This window comes from Podarcis melisellensis (genome assembly GCF_964234715.1).
Source record: "Podarcis melisellensis genome assembly, chromosome: 12".
Taxonomy (NCBI): domain Eukaryota; kingdom Metazoa; phylum Chordata; class Lepidosauria; order Squamata; family Lacertidae; genus Podarcis; species Podarcis melisellensis.
In genome coordinates, this window is record NC_138544.1 from 54,633,174 (window position 1) to 54,642,427 (window position 9,254).

General features: G+C 45.0%; 1 protein-coding gene across 30 annotated transcripts in view; it reads right to left on the reverse strand.

Annotated features, from left to right (window-relative positions):
* OBSCN (obscurin, cytoskeletal calmodulin and titin-interacting RhoGEF) overlaps positions 1 to 6,701 on the reverse strand; it is a 274,889-nt gene extending 268,188 nt beyond the window's left edge. For 16 of the 30 annotated variants that reach the window (XM_081931293.1, XM_081931304.1, XM_081931294.1 and 13 more), the window contains exon 1: positions 6,460 to 6,701. The gene's annotated coding sequence lies outside the window, so the exon portion shown is untranslated. The remainder of the gene's footprint in view (positions 1 to 6,459) is intronic. The other 14 variants (XM_081931298.1, XM_081931302.1, XM_081931295.1 and 11 more) reach the window with 4 other exon arrangements.
* Between the last annotated feature and the right edge of the window lie 2,553 nt (positions 6,702 to 9,254).

A 9,254-nucleotide genomic window follows, 5' to 3' on the forward strand; every position in this document is an offset into this window, starting at 1 on the left:
CAGTATATATATATATATATATATATATATATATATATATATATATATATATATATATATATATATATATATATATATATATTTCACAGATAAAATACAATTCATCAAACATTTTCCAGTATACAGCTGCCTATACAGTGGACGCTCGGGTTGTGAACGTGATCCATGCGGGAGGCACGTTCGCAACCGGCAGTTCGCAACCTGTGCATGCGCAGAGCGCGATTTAGTGTTTCTGTGCAAGCACTAGCGCCGAAACCCGGAAGTAACCTGTTCCGGTACTTCCGGGTTCAGCGTAGTGCGCAACCCAAAAACTCGCAACCTGAAGCGTCTGTAACCCGAGGTATGACTGCAGTTCCACTTCTGACACAAAGATAAAACATGGAGGAAATATGCAGTACAGGTCACTTGCTGCCATTAGTGGTTTAGTGTTGCCAGCACAAAAACCAGAACTTCTAGGAAGATTTGAGTCAGCATCGTTCTCTCATAAATTCTGGCCCTATGTGAGGGTCATGTGGTGTTATTCAGAGTTGCTGGATTACAGCTCAGTTTGCACAGTAAACCACAGTTAAAACAAACTATGCTTTATTGTGAATCCACAGTGTCAATGTAAGAACACAGTATTGCAAAAATCAACGTTTGAGGCTGAAGGAAACCTCCATGCGGCAGTGAGAAAACAAAGGGGGTTTATTGCCAGCAATAATGGCTCAGTGGGATCCCTCTCCAGAAACTGAGCAAAACCCCAAAAGGGTGGGGCCTCCTTAATATACATAGCGGTTATCTATTAAAGCAGTAGATATGCATAAACTTCCTCCAGTCTAAAGTTACAACACAATACAAATTATACCCGCCAGAAGCTCGGCTCTGCCCTCGCCGAAAAACTCGCTAGACGAAAGAGTTTTCCGTTTTTGAGGTGCTTTGCAAGACGAATTTCCCTATGGGCTTGCTTTGCAAGACGAAAACGTCTTTCGAGTTCTTGCGAGTTTTTTCCCTCCCCCCCTTTTTCTAAGCTGCTAAGCCGCTAATAGCCGCTAAGTCGCTAAGCCGCTAATGGCCGTGCTTCGCAAGACGAAAAAACCGCTAGACGAAGAGACTCGCGGAACGAATTATTTTCGTCTTGCGAGGCACCACTGTACAAAGAAATACTAGGCTCGCCAGAATGATGCATGCTCTAGTTATCTCCCGCTTGGACTACTGCAATGCGCTCTACGTGGGGCTACCTTTGAAGGTGACTCGGAAACTGCAATTAATCCAGAATGCGGCAGCTAAACAGGTGACTGGGAGCGGCCACCGGGACCACATAACACCGGTCCTGAGAGATCTGCATTGGCTCCCAGTACGTTTCCAAGCACAATTCAAAGTGCTGGTGCTGACTTTTAAAGCCCTAAATGGCCTTGGTCCTGTATACCTGAAGGAGCGTCTCCACCCCATTGTTCAGCCCGGACACTGAGGGCCTTCTGGCGGTTCCCTCATTGTGAGATGTGAGGTTACAGGGAACCAGACAGAGGGCCTTCTCAGTAGTGGCGCCCACCCTGTGGAACGCCCTCCCTTCAGATGTGAAGGAAATAAGCAGCTATCCTATCTTTAAAAGACATCTGAAGGCAGCCCTGTTCAGGGAAGTTTTTAATATTTAATGCTGTACTGTTTTTAACACTTGATTGGGAGCCGCCCAGAGTGGCTGGGGAAACTCATTATATGAGATTATTATTATTATTATTATTATTATTATTATTATTATTAGGCACAAGGCCTCTAGCCTGGCTAGTTAGCTTATAGGTCTCTATGTGCATCAACAGATTTTGCTTTATTGATTTGTAAAGCGCTTTGAGGTTTTTTGCAATCAAGTGGTGAATAATTTTATGAAACAGGCCTGCACCCTGTTTTCACAGTGGCCAACAAGATGCCATGAGAAACCTTCAAGCAGGTCCTGGGTGTAACAGCACTTTCCTCACTTGTGATTCTGCACAACTTGTATACAGAAGCATACCGACTCCAACAGTGGAGAAAGAACATAACTATCATGTCTAGAAGCAATAATCGTGTGCAGAAGCAAGTAGCCTTATCCTCCTTTTCAAAAAATCATCTAAGTTGCTAGCCATCACTACCTCTTGTAAGAGCAAAACCCACAGATTCACTATCTTCTGCAGTGGAAATAACTAAATTAATGGTTCTTATTAGCCTGAGTAGTGCCGAGTTAAAAACAAAAGAGGAATGCAAATGGGTAAAATTGATGGTAATTGCAGCCAGATAGGTTATAGCGAGTAATTGGAAAAATGCAGAAGGAGGAAAAAACTGAATAATATAATTTTAGAATACCTAACTGTGAAGATACACAGAATGAAAGGGTTTAAGGTCAGTGAGAAAGAGGAGGATTGCTTTGAGAAGAGATAGAACTATTTGAGTAGGTTTGAACAATTTGGGGCAATTAAAATGTTAAAACTTAAATAAACCTTGTGGTAGGAGGAGTGTTAAGGTATATAGAAGTGTACATATGGTTGTTTTGAATATGTTATTATTGAATATGTGTATTAGTGAATATTGTATACCCAATGTATCAGCCACCTGGGGGGTTACACTGCTTGTGTTTTGGTGCTTGGTAAAAAAATAATTTTTTTAAAAAAAACAAAACTGTCTTCTGCAAGAAGAAGTCCTTTTTTGTTACAATATTATCTACAGTTCCACAAAATACACAATTTTATCCACTTCTATCATGTCACACCTTATTTGCCTTTTCTCTAAACTAAAAAAAAAAAGGAATGCTGTAACCTTTCATCGTAGCAGAGTCGCTCCAAGCTCTTGATGATTTGGGTTTGCTGTTTTCTAAACCCTTGCCAACTCTATAACGTTCTTTTCTGAGGGTGAGGTGGACAGAACTGTGCACAGTATTCCAAGCGTGCACCATCAGTTTGTATGATGACATAGCGATATTGGCAGTTTTGTGTTTCGTAATTATCTCTGCCATGGAATTTGCATTTTTCATAGCTGCTGCACACTAGACCGACATCTTCATAAAACTATACATTACAACCCCAAGGTCTCATTCCTGGTCGGTCACCAACAGTTCAGACCCTCCCCGCATAAGTGTATATGTGAGATTTATTTATTTTTTTAATTGCCCCATTGTGAATCATTTTACACTTGCTTGCACTGAATGGCATTTGCCATTTTACTGCCCATTCACCCAATCTGGAGAGATATTTTTTGATGCTCCTTGAAATTCCTAGTTGCTTTAACTACCCCGAACAATTTTTTAATCAGCAAACTTGACTACATCACTGCTCACCCCTAGGCGTAGAGCATTTACACAGAAGTAGGAAAAAGTGGTGGGACGCAGGTGGCGCTGTGGGTTAAAGCCTCAGCGCCTAGGACTTGCCGATCGAAAGGTCGGCGGTTCGAATCCCTGCGGCGGGGTGCGCTCCCGCTGCTCGGTCCCAGCGCCTGCCAACCTAGCAGTTCGAAAGCACCTCTGGGTGCAAGTAGATAAATAGGGACCGCTTACCAGCGGGAAGGTAAACGGCGTTTCCGTGTGCGGCTCTGGCTCGCCAGAGCAGCGATGTCACGCTGGCCATGTGACCCGGAAGTGTCTCCGGACAGCGCTGGCCCCTGGCCTCTTAAGTGAGATGGGCGCACAACCCCAGAGTCTGTCAAGACTGGCCCGTACGGGCAGGGGTACCTTTACCTTTAGGAAAAAGTGGATCCCAATTCTAATCTTTGGGGAATTCCCATTTTCTACATCCCTCTGTGTACACTGCTGAAAACGTCTTGCTCTACTCCTCCCTAGTTCCTGATGCCGCCATGTTGCTGGGAAACAAGTCAATTTTGTTGACCAAAACCACAAACAGTAACCATGGTTTGTTCTTGGCTTACAGCTCATGGATTGTTTGGAGAAAGCAAACCATGAGCCAAGGTTCAGGTATCACAGTAAACTGGACTCTGGCTTATTTCCCAGTCAGAATGGGAGGGTTGGGGAGACGATTAGCACACTGTGTGCTCACGTTAAACCCTAGTTTGCTTTTAACTATGGTTTAACATTATGTGTGAAGTAGGTTGTGGGTAAGTGGAACTGGAAAGCTCCTTGTTTTGTTTTGTTTCATTGAGAATAGCATTTGTTCATTTTCCCTTACGATTTCAGGTTCTCCAGGTGTTAGAAACCTATTCCCTTTCTAAAATGAAAGCTGGGAAATCTGGAGTTTATGGTTCACTGTAGACACCCACCCATGTGCTTAACCCTAAGAAAACCTGGAATGCACCACTAATGGGGCAAAAGAAAAGGAAAACTCCAGGTGGCTGAAAATAGAGGCCCGACGCATTTTGGAATTATCCTTCTTTAGGAGTATGTTTTAAGTAGCAACTCCAAGTGCACGAACCCATTAATTTATTAATTTTCCATTTCAAGGACCTCCTGTGTCACCCACCAGGAAGAAAAGTCAAGTGGAAGGGGGGAAGGCCTGGAAGGAAGGGTTAAGGCACCGTTGGCCAAACTTGGCCCTTCAGTTGTTTTGGGACTACAGTTCCCATCATCCCTGACCACTGGTCCTCTTAGCTAGGGATGATGGGAGTTGTAGTCCAAAACCAGCTGGAGGGCCAAGTTTGGCCAACACTGGGTTAAGGGCTCTGTGCCACTGCCTGTCCTTTATAATGATTTTCCTCTCCACCTCTTTATTACTGTTAACCAGAAAACGTATTTGCGGTCAGCACATAGAGTTCCACACCACCCTTAATCAATATGGGGACACCCGATTCTGGCAAGTGTTGACCTTGGGCCCCAAAGTTAGGCCGTAAACTCATGCCACCCATGCCAGACCTCATACCAAAAGCCTAGAGTTGAGTTGAGTCAGGCATTTCTGCCCCAGATTGCTCATCAGTACAGATGCTACTGCCTGATCAGTTTTCGACTTCCTCTAATCCTTCTATAAAACACTGTCAGCTCTTCTCCTTTCTTGAGCAAACGGCGCTACTTCACTGATGTTACAACGCCCTACCCTTCAGAAACACGCTACTGGCCTCACTCTGTCACTTACTTCTTTCTGCCTGCAAACCTCCTTGTGTCATTTTCTTGGCCATTTTCCTATGTTGTGAAGGCTGAAATTTCAATTCAGTGGAGCAGGGTCAAGATATTAACTGATATGCATGAAATTTCAGATATATCTATATACAGTGGTACCTCGGGTTAAGTACTTAATTCGTTCCGGAAGTCTGTTCTAAACCTGAAGCTGTTCTTAACCTGAAGCACCACTTTAGCTAATGGGGCCTCCTGCTGCTGCTGCTGCGCCGCAAGAGCATGATTTCTGTTCTCATCCTGAGGCAAAGTTCTTAACCTGAGGTAATATTTCTGGGTTAGCGGAGTCTGCAACCTGAAGCGTCTGTAACCTGAAGCGTATGTAACCCGAGGTACCACTGTAATCCCTAGTGTAGTAAGTTAAGTACTTTGGAGCAGGCATTTTTTAAAAAAAGTTTTTTTATCAACCACCCTATTAGGCAATAATCTCTCCCCCCCCCCAGTGTGTCTCCCAACAAAAGTAAGACAATAAATAAATCTTGATTTCAGTGCAATCATATGGCATTTACACTGTGCACACGCCATTCATTTAAATCTCAATCCCGCCCCCAATAAACCTGAGACATGTATTTGTTAAGGGTGCTCAGGACTGCAGCCCTGAGAAGGGTAAAATTCCCAAGGTTCTTTGGAGGGGGTGCTTTAAATGTATAGTTGTGCGAACACCCTTATTTCCCAGAAAGTGGGAATAGGCGTGCAGCTTTCGCAAAAGTCGCATTCACTATGTCTCCTGTGTGTCCCATTGAAAAAAAGCTCATACCTTCTATGTGGATCTGCATTCTGCATAAATGCAAAAAAAGGAGGCATCGTTTGCCATCACAGACACTCCATGTCACTGAGCTACTGCTCTTAAAATAGACTCAGCTGTCACTCCCCATCTTTTTTCAGAAGCCCATCTGTAGAAATGCAAGCTGAGAGCATGGGAGGAGGCTCTGGCAAGGCCAAACACTAGCAGAAGAAGAGTGGCGAGGTCAGACAATTAACCGAACACAAAACTTTTTGTGAGTCTTAGTACTTAGGTTGAAAACAAGAATGGTGGTGGGAGGTAACCCTCAACATCACTCCTTCAAGCACGTCCACTCCTAAAGAATTATCTCCCTCTCTTGGGCAGACACTGGCAACCCACACAGGTTACAAAATAAAAATCAAAAATTAAATCTCCTGTTCGTTCCTTCAGTCCTCCTACCCATCTTTTCTCTGTGCAAATCGCTCTGCCAGTGAAACCACAGACGACCACAGCCACAAGTCATACTAAGCCTAGAGGATAACTCTCATGTCTTGACCTTCATCTGTACTGCTAACCCCAGAGCTACAGAAAACCACAAATAACATAGGCACAAGACGCACACAGAAAGAGAGCTGGCTCCTGGCCAGCTTTTCTGGCCACCCAGAATTCAGGTTCTTACCTGGAAGTCCTGTTAAACCTGGAAGTAGTAAGCCACTTTCATCGGGAGAGCAGATCTTTACTGAGTTTGCACAAAGCGGGTGAAGCAGGTGCAAGCGGGCATGGGGAGACCAACAGAATTTGGGTCGTGTCCCCCCCCCCCACCCAGCGTGAGAATAAAACAGAAACCCCAGTGAGGTAGGGGACGTGCTAAAGGTGATCCCCTAGTCCCACAGCAGAAGCTCCAGCGCTTCGAGTTTAGCCTGTGAGCAGCCCCTCCCTTGGGCTGCCGTCCTCCAGTCAAGTTGGATTGCTGACGTTCCTGCTCCTCTCCCTGTCCTGCCTCCGATTTCCAAAATAGCCTTGGGTGTCATTTACCAGGGAGATTAAATTTCATGCGGTGGAGAGACGAAAGGGCATCGCTTTAGGAAACCCACTGGGGGCAGACCAAAAAGCCCATCTCCAGAGAGCTTGTGTGCAGATGAACACTCTCCGTGGGGCTGGACCTAGTGCCGTTTCTCAAGTGCTTTCCCCAGAGCCAAGTGACAGGTGTCAAACTGGGATATGACGAGGGAGTGTTACAAGCCTGTTGGCAAAAGTTGATTAGGCTTCTTGCCTACGTCAACTTCAGGAGAGGAAGAAAGAGGGGAGGCTGGGGGTGTCGTTCCAAGGGGCATTTCTGCTCCTTGAAAATATTATAGACTGAATCTTATTTTTGGCCTCCTATAGGCTGTAAGGGACGCGGGTGGTGCTGTGGGTTAAACCACAGAGCCTAGGGCTTGCCGATCAGAAGGTTACGGTTTGAATCCCCGCGACGGGGTGAGCTCCCGTTGCTCGGTCCTTGCTCCTGCCAACCAGCAGTTCGAAAACACGTCAAAGTGCAAGTAGATAAATAGGTACCGCTTTGGTGGGAAGGTAAATGGCGTTTCCGTGTGTCGCTCTGGTTTGCCAGAAGCGGCTTAGTCATGCTGGCCACATGATCCAGAAGCTGTCTGTGGAGAAACGCCGGCTCCCTCAGCCAGTAAAGCAAGATGAGCGCCACAACCCCAGAGTCGTCAGCGACTGGACCTAATGGTCGGGGATACCTTTACCTTTAATCACAACAATACAAACACAACACATAGGCTAACAGTTAGTAGAAAATATATAACAGAATAATGATATCATTCAAATTATAGGAGTAAGCCAATCAAAGTTCTTATATACAATATAACAGAATGGTAGCGAGGACCGTCAAGCCATGTGTTCAAAACAGATGTCTAAGGACAGTCTCACAATAGTCTTTCAAAAGTATCAACAGAAGACGTCCCAAAAGTGAAGTTTCTCAATAGTTTTTCAAACGTTTCAGTGGAAGATGTCTCAAAAGCCTCAAAAGGACAGTATCTCTGGAATGATGCCACTGTTTTTGGCTCATAAATCATCCCTCTGGCTGCCTGCCTTCCTGGGTGCTCTCCTTTCCTGGAACCCTGATGACCTCCTGAGCTAGGATTCGTGAAGCCCTTTTGCCTTTCAAGAAATGGACATGGAGGGGTTAAAAACATGGAAAGATTTTAAAAACAAAATTGTGGCAGCTGGTGTTTCAGCAACATCTGGGTGCATTCTACCAAAATGAAGACAATGGGGGGTAGGTGTTCTGATCTGACCTCTTTCAAGGACGTATGGATAAAAATGAAATAATTACATGTATGACCACAATGACTAAAATACAGTATTTATTCATTGCCTTGATATACTGCTTTTCCACCAAGGCAGCTTACAGGGTTTTTTTTAAGATACTAAAACAAATAAATTATATGTAAAGTTGGCCCTAAGGGACGTGGGTGGCGCTGTGGGTTAAACCACAGAGCCTAGGACTTGCTGATCAGAAGGTTGGCGGTTCGAATCCCCAGGACGGGGTGAGCTCCTGTTGCTCAGTCCCTGCTCCTGCCAACCTAGCAGTTCGAAAGCACGTCAAAGTGCAAGTAGATAAATAGGTACCACTCCAGCGGGAAGGTATACGGTGTTTCCGTGCGCAGCTCTGGTTCGCCAGAAGCGGCTTAGTCATGCTGGCCACATGACCCGGAAGCTGTATGCCGGCTCCCTTGGCCAATAAAGCGAGATGAGCGCTGCAACCCCAGAGTCGGTCACAACTGGACCTAATGGTCAGGGGTCCCTTTACCTTTAAAGTTGGCCCTGGAAGTAGGGTGTTGCCTCTGCCTGCTTCCTTCCTTGCTCTCTTTGTCTTTCATCCATGACGTCATGATGCTCCCTGCTTAGCAAAGCCCAACAAAAGGCAAGCATTCAGCAAAAAGCGGAACGAAAGAAGGGGAATTGCTTGTGCAAATATAATCTGATGTTTTATGTCATACCTGCTGTGCACTGTTGCTGTGAAGGCCTAGGAATCCAGCTGGGAGAAACTTGCATGCTACTTTGTGATGATTCTCTTGGTCCTAATAAAGCTATTGTTTTGCTGTTCTCTTATGAGATTTTCCTGCACAGAACCACTTCCATTACATGAACGGCAGGCAAAACATAGCTCTTGACTCCATCAGAAACTTGCTTCTCCTTCCATACTGTCAATCACTGGAGCAACCACCTGTCTTCTTCACACGCATATATAGGGAGCCCAAAAGCTTTAGTAGAAGCAAGTCGGGGTTTTTTTGGATACTTTGACCTTCGCTTTCCAGCTAGACCTTCTGACACTCTTCTCTATTGCAAGGGAGAAAGAGATATGCCAAACAACCGAGCTGCATTATTGCACTAATGAAACACAGTAGCTTAAGCATACTGCTTCCACGTTTTCAAAAAAAAAAAAATCACTTGCTGAAACAAAGGGAA